At 46.5% G+C, this 16,832-nt stretch overlaps 1 long non-coding RNA gene across 4 annotated transcripts in view; it reads left to right on the top strand.

Moving 5' to 3' along the window:
• LOC103691947 (uncharacterized) overlaps positions 1–16,832 on the top strand; it is a 72,204-nt gene that overhangs the window by 42,576 nt on the left and 12,796 nt on the right. Inside the window, exons 1-5 of one of the 4 annotated variants that reach the window (XR_015683950.1) lie at positions 562–656; positions 10,024–10,260; positions 10,453–10,635; positions 11,610–11,700; positions 11,805–11,922. This is a non-coding gene — a long non-coding RNA (uncharacterized LOC103691947). Of the gene's footprint in view, positions 1–550; positions 657–10,023; positions 10,261–10,452; positions 10,636–11,569; positions 11,701–11,804; positions 11,923–16,832 lie in introns of those variants that run through there. The other 3 variants (XR_015683951.1, XR_015683953.1, XR_015683952.1) reach the window with 3 other exon arrangements.

Genomic DNA, 16,832 nt, shown 5'->3' with positions numbered 1-16,832 from the left:
GACTAGGATTTATAATCAATAATGTGTAGGAAAGCTGCATCTCCATTCTCCCCCTCGTATAACTTCAGTAGAAAACCTATTTCTAGCAGGTTGGTGAGCTTGGTAATGTCTGTCATTGTCCTGTTTGTGCCTCTACCAGGAAGGCAGATGGCTAAGCAAGAGTTAATGTGGCCAGGCCGGCAGTGGGTGGTGTCTGCTAACAGTGTCAAGCCTCCTACAAGTGTTGGAAGCAGAGGGAAGCAGGGTAGGGAAGTTGTCAGTGGCCTTCAGATAAGAGGACATTCGACCTTGGCTGAGACCAAGGTCCTCCTCTGGAGGCCCCCAGCGTGCCAGCACAGCCCCAGGGGAGGGTATGGAAGTCTCCTTGCCTGCAGTGGCTCTGCTCAGCCAGGGCTGGACATTGGGCCTCTTGTTATCTGCTCATGCCACATGCAGGCGAGGCATGCTGGGCACATAAGACTTGGCTGGCCTGCAGGAAGCTGGAAGAGCTTCTGTCCCTCTGGGGTCAGAGGTGACTGGAATTTGGCAGTCAGGGACATGGGAACTTCCTGTGACCCTCCCAGAGCTGAGACTGGCAGCAGGAACCAGACGGAGCTCGTGGTCAAGAAATGACAGAAAGATGATTTGCGTGGCCACTTCCTTGTAAGAGCCACGTGGTGAGACTGGATTTTGTGGTGTATGTGCTTAAAATACGCATGCACTCATGTATGTGTTTGTGTGGCTATGTGTTCTTATGTGTACATGTGTTTGTGTGGCTATGTTGAGTGCGAGAAGGCACGAGTTCAGGGTTTGTATTTGAATTGCTAGATGGATGTGTGTGGGCTCGAGTTTCTCTATCTGCTTTGGTAAAGATGCTCTTGGCACATATATGAAGCACAGGTGTACAGCCATGTATACTTGTGCTTATAAGCATGCATTTGGGTGAGTTTTATGTGAGCCTGTGTTTTGGATACTTGTATTAAATGTGTAAGGAGGAGTATGGAACACATGTGTATGAATTCATAGCACGATTTCAGTGTGTGTTATGCATGTGCGTACATACATGCGTGTATTGCGTGTGTGTGTCTATGTGTGTGTGTGTTTTGCATGTCCCAAAAATCTATCTTAGAATCCAGCAAGATGAAGCCACTGAGGGAGAGGATTAAGAGCCACAACACTGGAAACACCTGGCCCTTCGTATGGCCTTGGAGTCTTCAGAGAGGGTTTTGTGTTTCTTCCTTGCTCTCAAACGTGCCACCTGGCACTCACATACACAATCACTACACATCCTGTTAGCTGTGACTCCCAGCTCAGCACAGGTCTGTAATCAAAAGTGGGCACCTGCAAGCAGTGGCAGGTGAGAGGTTTGGCTTCCCTGGTGCTTGGAGGGGTCCCAGGCCTCATGGCAAGCTGAGGCCCACTGCAGCCCACACATCCAGTCAGTCCTGGCATAGTGAGGGAGGGGTGGCTGCTGACACAGGATCCAGTGCAGAGGCCTCTGGTGGGGAAGACTGGCTCTGCCTTGAATGTGAGTTGGAAATCCAGAGGCTTTCAGAGCAGGCGTGAGCTGCAGACACAGACCTCTCAGCAGAAGGACTTGGAGCAGACTCTCCACTTTCTTGTAGTTTTAAGAAAGAGTCTGGACTGAAGATGTGGCTCAGCCAAGAGCTCACACAAGCAAGGCTCTGAATTCATTCTTGTGCTGAAAAAAAGAGTTTGTTATTTCTCTCTATTTTGGCATTCGTGTGTTATTTGTTCAATATGTTTCTAATAATAGACGAGGAGTGTGGCCTACTGCATGCCTGTATAAAGTTTTATTGGTACACAGTCTTAAACACACCCATGTGTTTATGCATTTTCTGTGGCTTCTTTCGTGCTACAATGGTAGAGCCGAGTGGTTGTGACACAGACTCTGTGGCTCTTAAGGCCCCAAATATTTACCCTTGGTGCTCTGTAGGGAAACTTCGTTGACCTGGAACTATAAGGTGATTTCACCAGAGTGAGGAAGATAAGCATCATGGAAAAATAAATGCTGAGCAATTAGTGAATGAATGAAGGACTTAGTTAATTATGGAGCATGTTTCTCTTGGAATCTGGGCAGAGGGGCTGGTGTATGCTAAGCCATGGGGCCAAGAATTAGTACAGGACACACACACACACACACACACACACACACACACACACACACACACAATTGGCAGTTTAGCAGAGTCAGTGTTTATTGACAGAAGTCTTCTCTGTAGAGGTAAAATTGAACCTCCAGACTCATCAGGTATCTAATAATTAAAGATGGGGAATTGTACTTCAGGTGAAGGGACCAGCATAGTTAGAGTTTGGGAGGCCTGAGGGAAGGAAGTGGGCTGGGTACTGGGCACAGCCAACCACACTGAGCCTTGGTATGCACTTGTTGGGGACAGTGGGCAGATGAGAAGGTGGAAATGTTTTGTGGGGCATAGAAGGAGGGTTATCAAGGAGTTGGGACTTTGTCCTGTGAGTGCTGGAGAGGTGCAGGGACTGTTAGTGAGGATCCAGAGAGACTCAGGAAGATGAGGAATGCAAAATCCTGGGAAGGCCACTGACTGGAGTCCCATCTTCCAGGGCAAGGCCAAAGAGACTGGGATGTGAGCAAACTCTGCTCTGCAGATACGGATGAGCCAGTTACCTGGAGGGAACACAGGACAGGCAGTTAAATATGAACTTTGGATAAAACAAAACAAAACAAAACAAAACATGTTTAATAATCAATATAGTCCAAATTTGCATGGCAGATACAAGATGATCTGCTGTTTTTCCTGAAATCTAGATCTTTCTGCCTGCCTAGTGTTTTCATTGAATAAATCTATCAACCCATTTGTGTAAGGATTCTTCTGGCTGAGACTGGCTCTTGGGTGGTGACTTCACGACCCCAAATGTGTGCCCGTGAAGCAAGGAAGACAAGGAGAGTGGCTGGACACCAGCAGAGTAAGGACCATGGGACCCGATCTTTTGGTTTATAGGAAAAGAAATGAGGGTTTAGAGAACAGAAGGGCTTGGCTCTAGGCCACCAGCCAGGCTTGGTCCTGGAACTCTGCACCTTGCTGTGTTACCTTGATAGGAAGTTCTGGCTCTTGAGGGGGGATAGGGTGGACCTGGGATAGCTAAGTTGCTGTCCACAGGAGAGCCTCCAGAGCTCGTGAACGGCTTCTGGAATGTTCTGTACCAGCCGGGCCCCAGCAGGGGATTCAGTGTGTATTCACCAGCGCTCCCTCCCCCCTTCTGTGCCTCAGTTCACCCAGCCATAAAGTGGGACTAATTACACCCACCTCCCAGCTGAGTTGTGAGGGATTAATTAACGTTTGTAAAGGCTTTGTGATCCTTGGATGAAAGGCGTTCCTTACATAGAAAGGGTCATTATTTTTATTATTATTATACAAGTGCCAAGTATTATTACCTTAATTAGCTTTTCTAGATATCAGAAGCAATTAAGACAGATCACTTGCTGAATGCCACTCTAAAAACCTAAGTCATAGAAACTGGTACAATTGTTTGTCAGCTCCTTTTTCTGGCTGGGTGCTGGGATGGGCCACAAGAAAGGGCTGAGGTTTGTTGGAGAAATTTGATTTTGGTTCTAGTCAAGACTCACTTGATGTTAAAAATTTGGAGGTATTTAAAGTTTGTTGATAACAAAGCCTTTTTTTTTTTAAAAAAAAGTGGAAATGTCCTTTTAAGTAGGTGTGTGTGTGTGTGTGTGTGTGTGTGTGTGTGTGTGTGTGTGTTGGAAGATGTAGGGAGTTAGCATTTCTTGGGCTAGGATAGAAGTATGCCCTGTGTTCCTTCTATTCAGAGAAGATAAGGCTTTTGCGTTCATGCACACTTGATGGGGTTTACCATGGGCAAGGCCCTACACTCACGGGCATTACTGTCTCCACAATTCCATGCCAAACTTTTTGACTCTTATTTTAAAATGAGAATGCTGTGGCCTGGTGAGGTGAGGTGACAGCTAGGAAGGACAAGAAGAGAATGCAAATACACACCAGATTTGATGCCACTCCTTTGCGTTAACCTGGTCCTTATGTAGTCAACAGATTTTTTTTGTTCCTTCAGAGACTGAATGGTAGCACACAGGGCTAACAGGTTCATGCAGTGCTTGGGGCTGCCCAATCTGCTCAGTATTTGAACCCAATGTGGCATTGTTTTGCCTCTAGAGGGTCTTTAGAGTTGGCTTGGAACCTTAGGGAACAAATAGAGGAGGGAACTGTGTTGTGGATGTACCTATTAAGGCAGGCAGGGCAGGCCAGGGCAGAATCAGCGGGGTGAGGCTTCCTCCGTGCTGTCCAGTTAGCTGGGTGGGTACAGAGCTGGCTGTAATTAACTTTACCAGCGTCCTTAGCAGAGGTGAGAGGACCTTTCCCCCACTTTCCTTTCTACTCTGTCCAGCTTCCTTTGTGGCTACACAGACCCTCCCAAAGCTGTGACTAGGCCAGGGAACACTGGATTGATTTCCATTTCTGGTGTGCTCTGAATTGAGCTCATATCTGAGATCTACACACAACCCCTTTTCTGTGTATGAACCTCCCTTGGGGGCAGGTTGAGGACAGTGTTGAAGTCAATGGGTGCATTTAGAGGTAGCTGGGGTGGAGGGTACAGGTTATTAACAGTATAAGGAGAGGTTCTTTAATGGATGAATAGATGGGGTAGTGGATGTGGGTGGGTGTTCATAGATTAGACATAGGTGGATAGCTGCATGCATGCACAGATTGGGGGAGCAGAGTCCACTGAATAGAAGGGTTGCTATGTGGGTTTTCCTGGTTGATGAGAGTGGTAGAGAAACACAGAGACGTTGGAAATTTTGGTGAATGGGTGGCAAGTTTGGAGAAGGATAGAGAGGCTGGCAAACAAGGAGTCGGAGGAAAGGAAGAGATTAATAAATGTCTGAAGAGGTCGGTGGAGACATCTGGGAGATACCTGGAGCGTGGTCAATGGGTAGAGAGGATGTCAGGTGGAGAAGAGGTTGTGAAATACGGGCACCAGTTAATGGATGAGGGGATTGGCTGTAGGTTCTGAGGAAGCTGAAGGACTTGGTTGTGAGGGTGGGAAAAAAAATCTGGCCCATGAGAGAGTTGGGTGAATAGAACTGGAGTCGGCAGCAAGGGATAGGGGCTGGTAGACAGACAAGGCATGGGTGAAATCATGGACATTTGATGGATAGATGCTTTGATGGATGAGTAGAGGTAGCAAATAAAGGCTGACGGGCAGGTCAGTGGGGGAGGCAGCTTATAGGATGGAGTATTGGCAGGTGTAGAAAGCAGTTGGCGAGGGTTGAGTTGAGGAGATGCAGGGAGGTAGGAGGAAGGTGGCTAGTGGGAGGGTAGAACGCTTGACTGAATGACGGAAGCCTGACCGACAGCTAGGACAGGTAATAAGACATGCCCAATGGCTTGCTGTGACCAGCCTCTCCTCCTCACATCTCCCCCCAGCCCCCACCAGAGTCAGACTGTCCCCAGGCTCAGAAAGCCCCAGCCCCAGTCCGGCAGGCTTTCTATAATTATCCGAGAACAGTAGCTCAAGGGGTGGGGCAGGCAGTGCCTGAAGAAAGGAGCTGACTCAGAGGCAGATGTCCTTCTGTAAGTGGTGTGTCAAATATGGCCAGTGGCCAGCAAGCCAGGACCAGCACCCAAGGCTCCTCCTTTCCCACCGGCTGTCTTGATACCCACTTTGGATGCCTCCATAGAATGTGGACTCTTCTCTTCCTTTTTTGTTTCCATCCAATTCTTGTTTTCTTTCTTTTGTGCCTTGCTCGTTTTCTCTCTGTCTTGTATCTCTGGGTGACTTTTCTTTTGCTGTCTCCATTTCTCTCTCTTCCTCCTCTCTGCTGCTTTCTTCAGTCCGATCAGTTTTCTTTTCTTACTCTTTCTCTCTGTTCTTTGCCTCTGTCTGCCCCTGGCAGCAGGAGCCTGTCCTCTAGAAGACACACTTCGTCACTGTGGATCTTCACGTGAAAGCAGCCTGGTTATGGTGGGGTTTTTCTCTTAGGCTTTGATTAAGGCCCTAAAGTTCCAAGAAAACTTTGCCCTTCCTTTATTGACTTAAAAATGAAAAGCCATAGAGACCCTTTAGCTCAGTGGTTCTCCACCTTTCTAATGCTGTGACCCTTTAATACAGTTCCTGGTGTTGTGGTGACCCCAACCATAAAGTTATTTTGTTGCTACTTCATAACTATAATTTTGTTACTTTTATGAATCTTAATGTGAATGTCTTTGATATGTAAGGTACCTGAAACATGACCCCCAAAAGGGTCACAACCCACAAGTTGAGAACCACTGCACTAGCAAGATCTGGAGGGACAAAATTAAAGAGAGCACCACTCTCTCTCCCTCTCTCTCTGAAGATGATAGGCACTAGGAGAATGGCCTTTTTCTGAAGCAGTTGAAGAACTGAGGGAGGATGTCAGAGACAGGAACCTGGCTCAGTCACAGGTGTTAACCTGGTTTTGAGTGAACTGTGTCACATGACTTGAGTTTTCTTTTTAATACGCCACAATAGGCAAGAGTGCTTTTGAGTTTGAGGGCCCAGAAGCAAACTCCAGTCCCAGCACCATCCATCCACTAGCTGTGGTACAAATGACTCAGCCCCTCTGATCCTTACTCTGCCTTCTATAATTACTTAAGTAAGGTACTGGACCAAAGTCCTTGTGGCCATGAAGAGCAGACCCAGAGCAGATACAAAACACTCAAAATAATGCCAAAGTTTTTATTGGGAGGGTCTGGTTCTACGCAATGTGGGAGCCAATCATATGGTCGATAGGTGTCTTTTGCTTCCATGTTTAGGCCTGAAGCCAACAGAGCAAGTATTTGGGAGGGAAAGAAAGCCAGGAGCTAGACAGTGACGAGAGTGGGAATCTAGGGTAGAGCATGCAGGTGATAGAGTCCACACTGGTCTCTCATTCTGCCTAGTCTCCCTCTTTGAAGATGCCTGTGGCCTGCTGGAGAAGCTGATGCCTGATTCTAAGCCATTCTATCAGAGTGATCCAGAGTTGAGGAAGTTCAAAGCCTGGAGAAAGCAGAAGAGCTTAGAGGCCTGGGGCTGCCTCAGTACAACCAGGGGACCTTGTAGACCAGCAAGGAGCCTATTGCCACAGCACACTGGTCTGTGTGCGTGTGTGTGCGCGTGGGTGCTTGTGTGTGTGTGTGTTCATGTGTGTGTGTGTGTGTGTGTGTGTGCACATGTGTATCAGGTGTGCACACATGTGTGCACCAGTGCATGCTTTGCCATCTGTGTCTACCCCAGAGTATGAAAGAAGTCCAGCTGTGTCCTGACACTAACGTGTCCCTTGGTGTCTAAGCTGATTCAGAATATACAGTCTTTGCTGAGTACAAAAGTCGCCACAAACCCCCAGTGGCCACGCTCTTTAGGCCTTTAATATTTTTTCATCATATTTTTATGAAGGACATTACAAATATATGCATCTTGTTTCTAACATATTTTAGAATACTTCATCTGCTTTAGTTAACAAGCATCATATATACTTATCTCATCCGACATGCTGTGGTTTTTTTTTTTTTTCTTTTGTTTTTCAAGACAGGGTGTTTCTATGTAGCCTTGGCTATCCTGGAACTTGCTTTGTAGACCAGGCTGGCCTCGGATTCACAAAGACCTACCTGCCTCTGCTTCCCGAGCTCTGGGATGAAAGGCGTGTGCCACCGTGTCCAATATGCTATTTGGATGGGTGTGTGTATCCTGGGATGGGTAAATTGGGGTCATTAACATACACATTACCTCACGTACCTTCTTTTGTAGCGAGAACCCTTAAAATCTAATCTCATACCAATATTCAAGAGTGAAATATGTTGTTATTAACTATAGCCATATGTGAGCTTTTTTGAACTTAACTTTTCTCCTTTTAATGGCCCAATATGAATTCTGGACTGAAGTTACCCTGTCTTTTTCTTATGTGCTTTAGAGCTTTAGGCTAAACGTCGTATTGCTAAATAAACACTCCACGGTGTCCTTTACGTTCGCCAGGTGACTCCAATGCACAAGTGGGCATGGAAGCCACTTGTCCATGTTGACAGTGACTAGGCACAACAGGGTATACGCAGGGCTCACGTGAAATAGGTCCTTAAATCCCAGGGCCGGAGAAGATCAAGGTAGTATGTCTAATAAGGGATGGCCCCTCCATCTGGTCCAAGTACTATAGTTCTGCTGTATCACGTGGCCCCCGAGAGGAAGGGCAAGGAAGGGGCATGGTGGCCAACTTCTTTTGCCTGCATGTGTGTATGGGGCGTGGGATACATTTGCATGTATGTATGTATGTATGTATGTATGTATGTATGTATGCATGCATGCATTCATGTGGAGGGTAAGGGACAGTCTTGGTGTCATTATTCATGTGCCATTGACTTTGTTCTTTTGGGACAGGAGCACTAGGCTGGCTAGCGAACCCCAGGAAAGTGCTTTAGCTCATTCCTTCCAGTGCTGGGATTGTAAGCATGTGCCTAGCTTTTTGGTATTGGTTCTAGAACTGAATTCAGAGCCTCATGTTGGCAAGGCAAGTACTTGACTGACTAAGCCATCTCTCCAGCCCTGATGTAGATGAACTATTTTTTTGACCTATTCATGAGAAAGAGTTTAAGATAGAGCTGGGTTTAAGCATCCCCCTCACAGACTCCGCACCCCTTCTTTCGTTCGTCTATAGCATGCTCTGGAGACAGCACGTTTTACCTCTAGGAGCATGACTGTGGTGAGGCTGGCCTAGCCCACTTCCAGTGGCTAGTTTGGGTTGTGGATGGAAAACGGGAGTCGAGGGAGCAGGGAGAGGAATTGTCTTGTGTAACAGTTGGCTCGGCATTAAAAATCTGCGCTTCCTTTGTGTGTCTAGGAAGAGCTTCCCGTGGGGGTAGGAACTTCCCATTTAAGGACTGTTCTTCCTTCTGTGTGCGGTGTTCATGAGTGGAAGTGATTCATCACTTCCTGGTCAAGGAGTTTAAGTAGGAAATAGAGCAGTGATTCTCAACCTGTGGGTCTCAACCTTGTGGAGGGTGTCACAGATCAGATATCCTGCATGTCAGATATTTATATTATGATTCACAGTATTAGAAAAATTACAGTTATGGAGAAGCAATGAAATAATTTTATGGTTGGGGGTCACAGCACGAGAAACTGCAGCATTGGGAAGGTTGAGAAGCACTGAAGTAGAGCTTCCTGACTTCCGGCCGATCTGCTGAGGAGGCGCAGACAGTCGGTGCAGCCCTGGATCCTCACGCTGTACCAGTTGGGGCCCAGGGGTTGAGTGCAGCAGTCTTCCACCCTCACCAGCCAGCAGGTGTTGGGTTAAATAATCACTTTAGAGGAAATAAAATCGCAGAGCCAGAAGCCATCAGAATTTGTGTATTACAGTGTCTGGCAAGATTCAAATCATGGCCCTTGCAACAAGACCAGCAGTGTCCCCTTGGAAGTTGTTAGAAGTGCAGATTCTCAGGGACCACTGTCTAGAAGACAGTTTGAAAACTTGGTCTAAGCCTGATCACTGGACTTTGACAAACTCCCAGGGGATCCCAAGTTCTAACTCAAGCTAGAAATCCCTGTCCCAACCTACTCACAGTTTCATGCATAGCTCCTGAGTGGAACTTAGCTTCCCGGCCTCACATCTGGCTTCTTACCCTCCCCCAAGACCACCTCTGCCTCCTAGACACTTTCTGCAGAAGACGATGGTAATACCTGCTCTAGTATTATTTTAATTAAAACAATTAATTTAGGGACTGAAGAGATAGCTCAGTGCTTAGAAGCACTGTCTGCTCTTCCAGGGGCCTGGGGTTCAATTCCAAGTACCTAGATGGCAGCTCACAACTGTGTGTACTCCATTCTAGGATATCCAACACTCTCTTTTGGCTTCCTTTGGGTACCAAGCACACACATATGTTGCACAGACATATAGACAGACAAAGAACCCATAAACAAACAAACAAACAAACAAATAAATAGCTTTTAATTCAATTTGATTTTGTGTGTATGAATGTTTTACTTGTATGCATAGCTGTACACCACGTGTGCTCCTATTACCCACAGGGGCCAAAAGAGGGCATCGAATTTCCTGGAATTGGAGTTCTAGATGGTTTGTGAGTTACCATGTGACTGCTGGGAATCGAACCTGGGTCCTGTGGAAGAAGAGCTGGCACTCTTAACTGCTGAGCCATCTTTCATGTAATTCTTGACCTGAAGGCAGCCTGAGATGGTTCACTGACTCTATCCCCACTTTTTCTTTCCCTTGTCGGCTACAGAGAAGCATCGACAGTTAGCTGACTGGTAAGTTCCTCAAGAAGCTAAAACATATGGCTGGACCAACTGCCATGAGGTGGGGTTTATTGTCAGCCCTGTTTTGTAAATGCGGAAATAGAGACTCAAAGGGCATGTAGGATGGGGAAGAGGTCTAGGATTTGAACCTGCCATCTTCTTATTGTTTCTGAGCTCTTCAAACTTCCAACCCCATGTCTCCAGGTGACTGGTCTTCTCTAGACAGAACTTTGAACTGCAGCCTCATTACCTCAGTGATGGAATCACACCAGGCTTCCAGGGACACAGACTTCTGTTTGGTTTATGTCTGTGACTATGAATTCAAGACATCATACAGAGAGTGAGAGAACGAGCTAAGTAATAGTACCGTTTGGTTCACTGAAACAGGTCAGTGAGATGTTGTACATCTAGAACCAGCTTGGATCTCTACAGAGGGAGGAGACATTTTCTGCAAAGGAGCTGGCACCCTGCTGTAATTTCTGCAATTGTTTGCAGTGGGGAAACAAATGGCCCTGGTGCTTGTGGGCTGTGTGAATTAGAACAGAGGTTCTCAAACTTGAACATGTGTTAAGATCTCTGTTAAGGCTTGTTAGAACACAGGTCCCTGCGACCCACCCCTAGAGTCTTCTGATTTGGTTAGTCTGGAATTGGGCCAACAATTGCTTACATGCCTCTGATATGGCTGCTCTCGGAACCACTCTAAAAAGCACTGGATTAAGGTAATACCAATATGGACCCAGATAAACCCCCATCTGTCAGCAGCCTAGGTCTGTGAAAGTATCCTCACTGATTAATGGGGGAATGGCTAAACACATGGCAATATGCTATATGACACAATGAGTAGGAAGAATCAGATGTGAGTGAATTAATTCAAGTATCAACAGAGAAAGGTAATTTGTCAAATAATTTTTGTAGCACGATCCCATTTTGGTAAAAACAAATCCAAAATCAATAATACATTTCTTCAAGCCCTGAATCCTAAACCAACTGAACAAAGAGGGGAGACCCCACCTGGAATAAAGGTATCATTGGAAGTTGAGGGAGAACAGCTTGCTAACGGTACTCCTGTTTGTCTTTTCTTTTCTTTTCTTTTCTTTTTTCGGAGCTGGGGACCGAACCCAGGGCCTTTGCTTGCTAGGCAAGCGCTCTACCACCGAGCTAAATCCCCAACCCCACTCCTGTTTGTCTTAAGAGGATGATTGTAATTTTAAAATTCAAGAAACAATGAAAACTACTTCAGAATCCCTTAAAGGAACATCTGGGATCCTGCTTTGTTTCTCCCCTACAGGAGATGGGTAATATCCCTTTTTTCTATCTACAGGTAAAATAATGTTTTTTTTTCCCCTTGGGTCCTGGGCAAGGCCAGATGAGCAAACCACACAGGAGGTTCCAGCCAGTGATGCACTGGGAGTCCAGTCACGTCATGCTACTTCATGATGCTCCTGACTATAGGTATGTATTACACTAGCATAACCTTGCCTTCGTGGGTCTGGGACAGGTGGATCCCAGTGGTTCCTTCTTGAAACTGGGTGGTCAAGGAAGTGTTTCTCTTTCAGGGGACAGAAGTAAGGAAGAGCCAAAGAAACCGGGTCAGGACTCACATCTCACGGTCACATGTAGCGAGAGGCACTGGTCCTAGCATGGACACTGAGACATGGCGCCTTCCGGTTGGAGGTAAGGGTAGACAACTTCAGACCACCGGCAAGGCTGACTTTAGACTCCACCTAACTGTGCTTTTGGACTGTCTCAGTGGCTGCTCTGTGTGAGGGCCTTGGGCGACGTGTTGGGGTCTCTGCCAACTCTGCATAGTGCTGAGAGTCAGGAAGCCCAGGTTGCATTTTTACAACCATGCTTGACATCTGGTCCATTATGGGAACTGAGAAAGGAAAACCCGTTTGAGAGCCAGTGTCACTTACCCAGTATGGAGATCCTGGAGGTTAGGTCTTTGTGGGAGAGACAATGCAGGGAAAGAAAGTTTCTGTTGGTGGGTGGTATTCCCTAAGGAAAGAATCTAGTCCACAGTGTTGGGATAGAAAACCCTTTCCTAAGAAACTAATTCAAGAACAATTTGATTTAACATCTCAGCACAGGGGATTGAGAGCACTGAATTGAACATTTAAATCTTATTTCAATTAAGTATGACCATAGGCAGGCATCCTGCTTAGTTGAAAGATTGAATGATTTTTCTCTTTATAACCATTCTCTGAAGTAGATGTTGCTAGGATCCGTGTTGCCAGTGGGGAAACAGAGGTTCAGAATATTCCATGACTAGCAAGTGTTGCACAGGCTCTGTGCTGGTACTTTATCTGCTGGTACTCTCAGCCTTCTTCTTTAACTGCTTCAAACTCATCCATATATATATATGTAACATGGATACATATATATATATATATATTCTATGTATAGATATAGAATAGATACATATTCAACTTCCAGCAAAGGAATAGGAATTTTTCTAGGAACATTTTTTTCTTTTCCTTTTTTCGGAGCTGGGGACTGAACCCAGGGCCTCGCGTTTGCTAGGCAAGCGCTCTACCACTGAGCTAAATCCCCAACCCTTCTAGGAACTTTAAAGAGTGGGAATTTAATACAGAAAGTGAGTTAGGTAAGTTGGATCTTAGCAAGAGGAGGCAGCTGCTCCCATCTTTCATCCATTACTTCCTCCCTTCCCAGGAGTCCAGGCTTTTCCCAGAAAGCTAACCCACCATGATTTATAACTAGTGTGGGAAGACATTACTCCAGACACAGAATCACTGCTAGAGATGCCACAGGGGACCAGAAGAGGGAAGAGGCATGGGAGTTCTTTCTCTCTAATGTTTCTTATTGATTGACACTCCTCTTCCTCTTATCTTCTTTTCTCTTTCTTTCCTTCCTCCTTCTCGCCCTCCATCCCTCCAGTTCCTCCTGCCCTCTGTCCCTCCTTCCTTCCTTCCCCCTCCCTTCCTTTACCTTTCCCTCTCTCCCTCCCTTTTAATTCCTCCCTCCCTCCCTTCCTTTTGAAAGTGTATCAGTTGGATTAAAATGAGAAAGACACCCCATTAGCTCCCATATCTGAACTCTTTTTTTTTTTTTTTGGTTCTTTTTTTTTTCAGAGCTGGGGACCGAACCCAGGGCCTTGCGCTTCCTAGGTAAGCGCTCTACCACTGAGCTAAATCCCCAGCCCCATATCTGAACTCTTGATTCTCAGTTGGCGGGGCTGTTTGGGGATGACACAGAGGCTCCAAAAGGTATAGTCTTGCTGGAGCCTCTGGAGTGAGGCTTTGGGATTTCATAGCTTTACTTTCTCTGGTTCTTCCTTGTGTCTATAGCTGAACATGTGATCTCACAGCTTCCTGCTCCAGCCATTGGCTACCATACCACCTCCTCCATTACGGACTCTCACTCGCTGGAACCATAGGCTAAAATAAACTCTCCCGTTAAGTTGCCTTTGGCCACGATGCTTTATCACAGCAGTAGGAAGCAACGAGTACAGAGACAGCTATGCTGGATTAGAACTCACTCTACAGACTAGGCTGACCTTGAACTTATAGCAATCCTGCTGCCTCTCAATGGGTTGGAATACAATTTTTTTAAAATGTACATTGGTGTTTTGCCTGCACATATGTCTGTTTGAGGGTATTGGATCTCCCAGAACTGGTGTTACAGGCAGCTGTGAGCTGCTATATGGGTACTGGGAATTGATCCCAGACTCTCTGGAAGAGCAGCCAGCCAGTGCTCTTAACCACTGAGCCATTCCTCCATACTCCTCCTGCTCAAGTTTTGATGGTGATCTCCTTCCCTTTGCCCTGCTCTTCTCTTCTCTTCTCTTCTCTTCTCTTCTCTTCTCTTCTCTTCTCTTCTCTTCTCTTCTCTTCTCCTCTCCTCTCCTCTCCTCTCCTCTCCTCTCTTCTATTCTCTTCTCTTCTCCCCTTTCTCTCTCTCTCTCTCTCTCTCTCTCTCTCTCTCTCTCTCTTCTCTATACATCTACATGTCTACAGGAAAGACCTATAACAAAATGGTAGTGAAAACTTTGATAAAGATTCTCAGAGTGTGCCTAAAGTGGTAACTATAGCCTTAAATGTTCACAGTGAACTGAAGATGATAGACAAGGAAAGCCAATCAGGAAGGTCAGTAGGTCAGGAAAGGAGTTGTCAGCTAAGGGAAACGTAGCAGCAAACATGAGTGTGTTAAGAACAACCAGCCAACTGATAACACAGAGTCCAAAAGTGTGAGGAAAGCAGAGGAGGTCCGGAGGGCCGACACCACAGGCAGTGGAAAGGTAGCTGAGTCTTTTAACCCAACCTCCTTGGAACTGTTTCGAAAAGTATAATTTTATGAAGATCGTAACTTACCAAAACTGACTGGAGAAAAAAAACCCTCCAGGTTTATAAGCATTTTTGTGCCATTTCAGATCAAATTTAGAATTATGAATAAGGAACCAGAGGCCCAGAGACAAGAAAGCAAATGGCCTGGAGTCTGCAGCTGGGAAGGGGTAGAGGCAGTCAGGTATTTCTGAGTATGAGGATTCTTCCTCCCATGTGGGGCAGGAGCTGTTGGGCCTCTGCTGGGAAATTCCCCAGAGACGCCTGCTATTGGGTTGCTCAATTAGCAGCACGTTCAGTGCACCTCTAGGAGAGGCATTTGGCACCTGAATTTCCCTTGAACATTTCACCATCACCATCTCCAATTACCGCACATTCGAGCAGCCTCAAGCTGCTGGGAGGTTGTCCAACACCGCCCAGCAGAGAGAGGCAGGCTGCACAGCTGAACCTTGCCGGGGCTCTTTGACTCAGCAGACTGTCAGCACAGTGTTTGCCTGTGTCTGTGCGTGCGGCCCAGGCCTCTGACACAAGCCTCCCAGAGGCCCTCATCATAGAGAGATGCCATGAGGGTGATTGGTGTTGTGGCTTGGATAAGTTTTTCTCTCAAAGCCTGTGTGTTAAATGGCTTGATTCCTAAGGTAGCATTATTGAAAGAGGCACAGCCTTTAGGAGATGGCCTTGTCACAGGTTTAAAACAGAGTCAAGCGATCATGGCCCAGAACTAGAAACGCCCTAAACTGGAAATCAAAATGAACCTTTTCTCTTTATAAACTTATTATGCTAGGTATTTTGTTATAGCGACAGAAAGTTGACCAACATAATTGGTGACGCTAGTGGCTAACCTTAACCCAAACAACCTCACGAAGGGGCATCTATCTGGTTTATATCCTTGTGACCTTCCTTTGGGGCTGTTATCTCTCTTTCCTTCCCGTCTGGGGTTACGATGGGGTTGCCAAAGACAGAACGCTGTCATACATGGCGAGGGGGCAGAAGCCAGGTCAAGCCCTTGCTTCATTACTGAACAAAGGAACAAAACTCCCTCTTTTTGGGTTGGCCAAATAGGAAGGAAGTAAGCCTGGGGTTTGGGGAGGCGTCCTCATCTCCCTCTGCATCATGACAGCTAAGGAAGGGGGCATGACACATGGAGGCAGACGGAGCTCAGAGAAAAAAAAAAAAAGAGAGACACCTGAAAATCCCGCTTGAACTTCTGAGTCCAGCCGTGCCTGAGGCATCCTCTCCTTTTTCCTTCAGGGAGGACAAGCCTCTATCATCCCTTTGTTCTTAGCTTTGTTTTAAGTTGGGCTTTTGTTTCTTGGCTTCCCTTCCTCCCTGTCCCCCAACACCTTATGTCTCTCTCCAAGTCCTCCTCTTCGACACATCCTGCCTGCTGTTTTACAGTGAATACATAGCTTGGCTCTGGGTGTTTTAAGGACTGACGTAATAAGGAAACATGAAAGAGACCCTGCCAAGGCGAGGATTCAATAAAAGCCATCTACTCGGAGGAAGAGACTGGGCAACACTAATAACCACATCTAACTTTGTATCAGGAGCCATTCTGTGTGCTTGAAGCACATGAGGTCATCCTGTTCTCACAACCTTTCCACCAACAGCCTCTATTGTGGCTCCCATTTTACAGATGGGGAGACTGAGGTCATGTAGCTTAAATAAACTGCCTAGGGTCACAGAGTTAGGAAGTCGTGAAACCAAGTTATGGGCTTAAGGATTTTACTTCTCGGTCCCTGTTCTGAACCAGTCGACTGGCTCAAATCCATCAGTGACTTCAATTAACACAGAAGTGTTCCTGGGCAAAATGCGATTTTGGTCTGGTTCTTGAGTTACCTTCGGTATTCTTTATATGGCTTTTTTTGACCTAGAGAGACTGAAATTTAAGAAATACTGTGAGTTAATAGAAGAAATTGAAAAAAAAAAAGTCCCAGAAGCCATTTCCAGAAGTCCAGAAGTCTGCTCCCACGGCAGAGCGGTGCTGCTCTCTGTGAGCGAGAGGCCTGTCTGTCACAGCTCCCTCTTTTTTTGGAAGTGCAAAGCTGGATCCCCACCCTAAGTCCTGAGTACTTTCTTGAGGATCCCTCACACCTCTTTCTCCAGGTGGCTTCACCGTGTAGCGTCGGAGCTGTCAGGCTGTAGTCATGGCAGGCTCCAAGACACGGAAGCTCTTGTCCTTTCTTCCTGCACCCTTATCCCCACCCAGACCCTCCGCTGTCCCGGATGCAAACTAACTTACCTCAGGAGACACCTGGTTTAGGTTCTAGTCATGTGGTTTGC

This window comes from Rattus norvegicus, chromosome 3 (genome assembly GCF_021556685.1).
Source record: "Rattus norvegicus strain SHRSP/BbbUtx chromosome 3, alternate assembly SHRSP_T2T, whole genome shotgun sequence".
NCBI classification, from domain to species: domain Eukaryota; kingdom Metazoa; phylum Chordata; class Mammalia; order Rodentia; family Muridae; genus Rattus; species Rattus norvegicus.
This window is presented reverse-complemented; position numbering and strand designations above follow the sequence as displayed.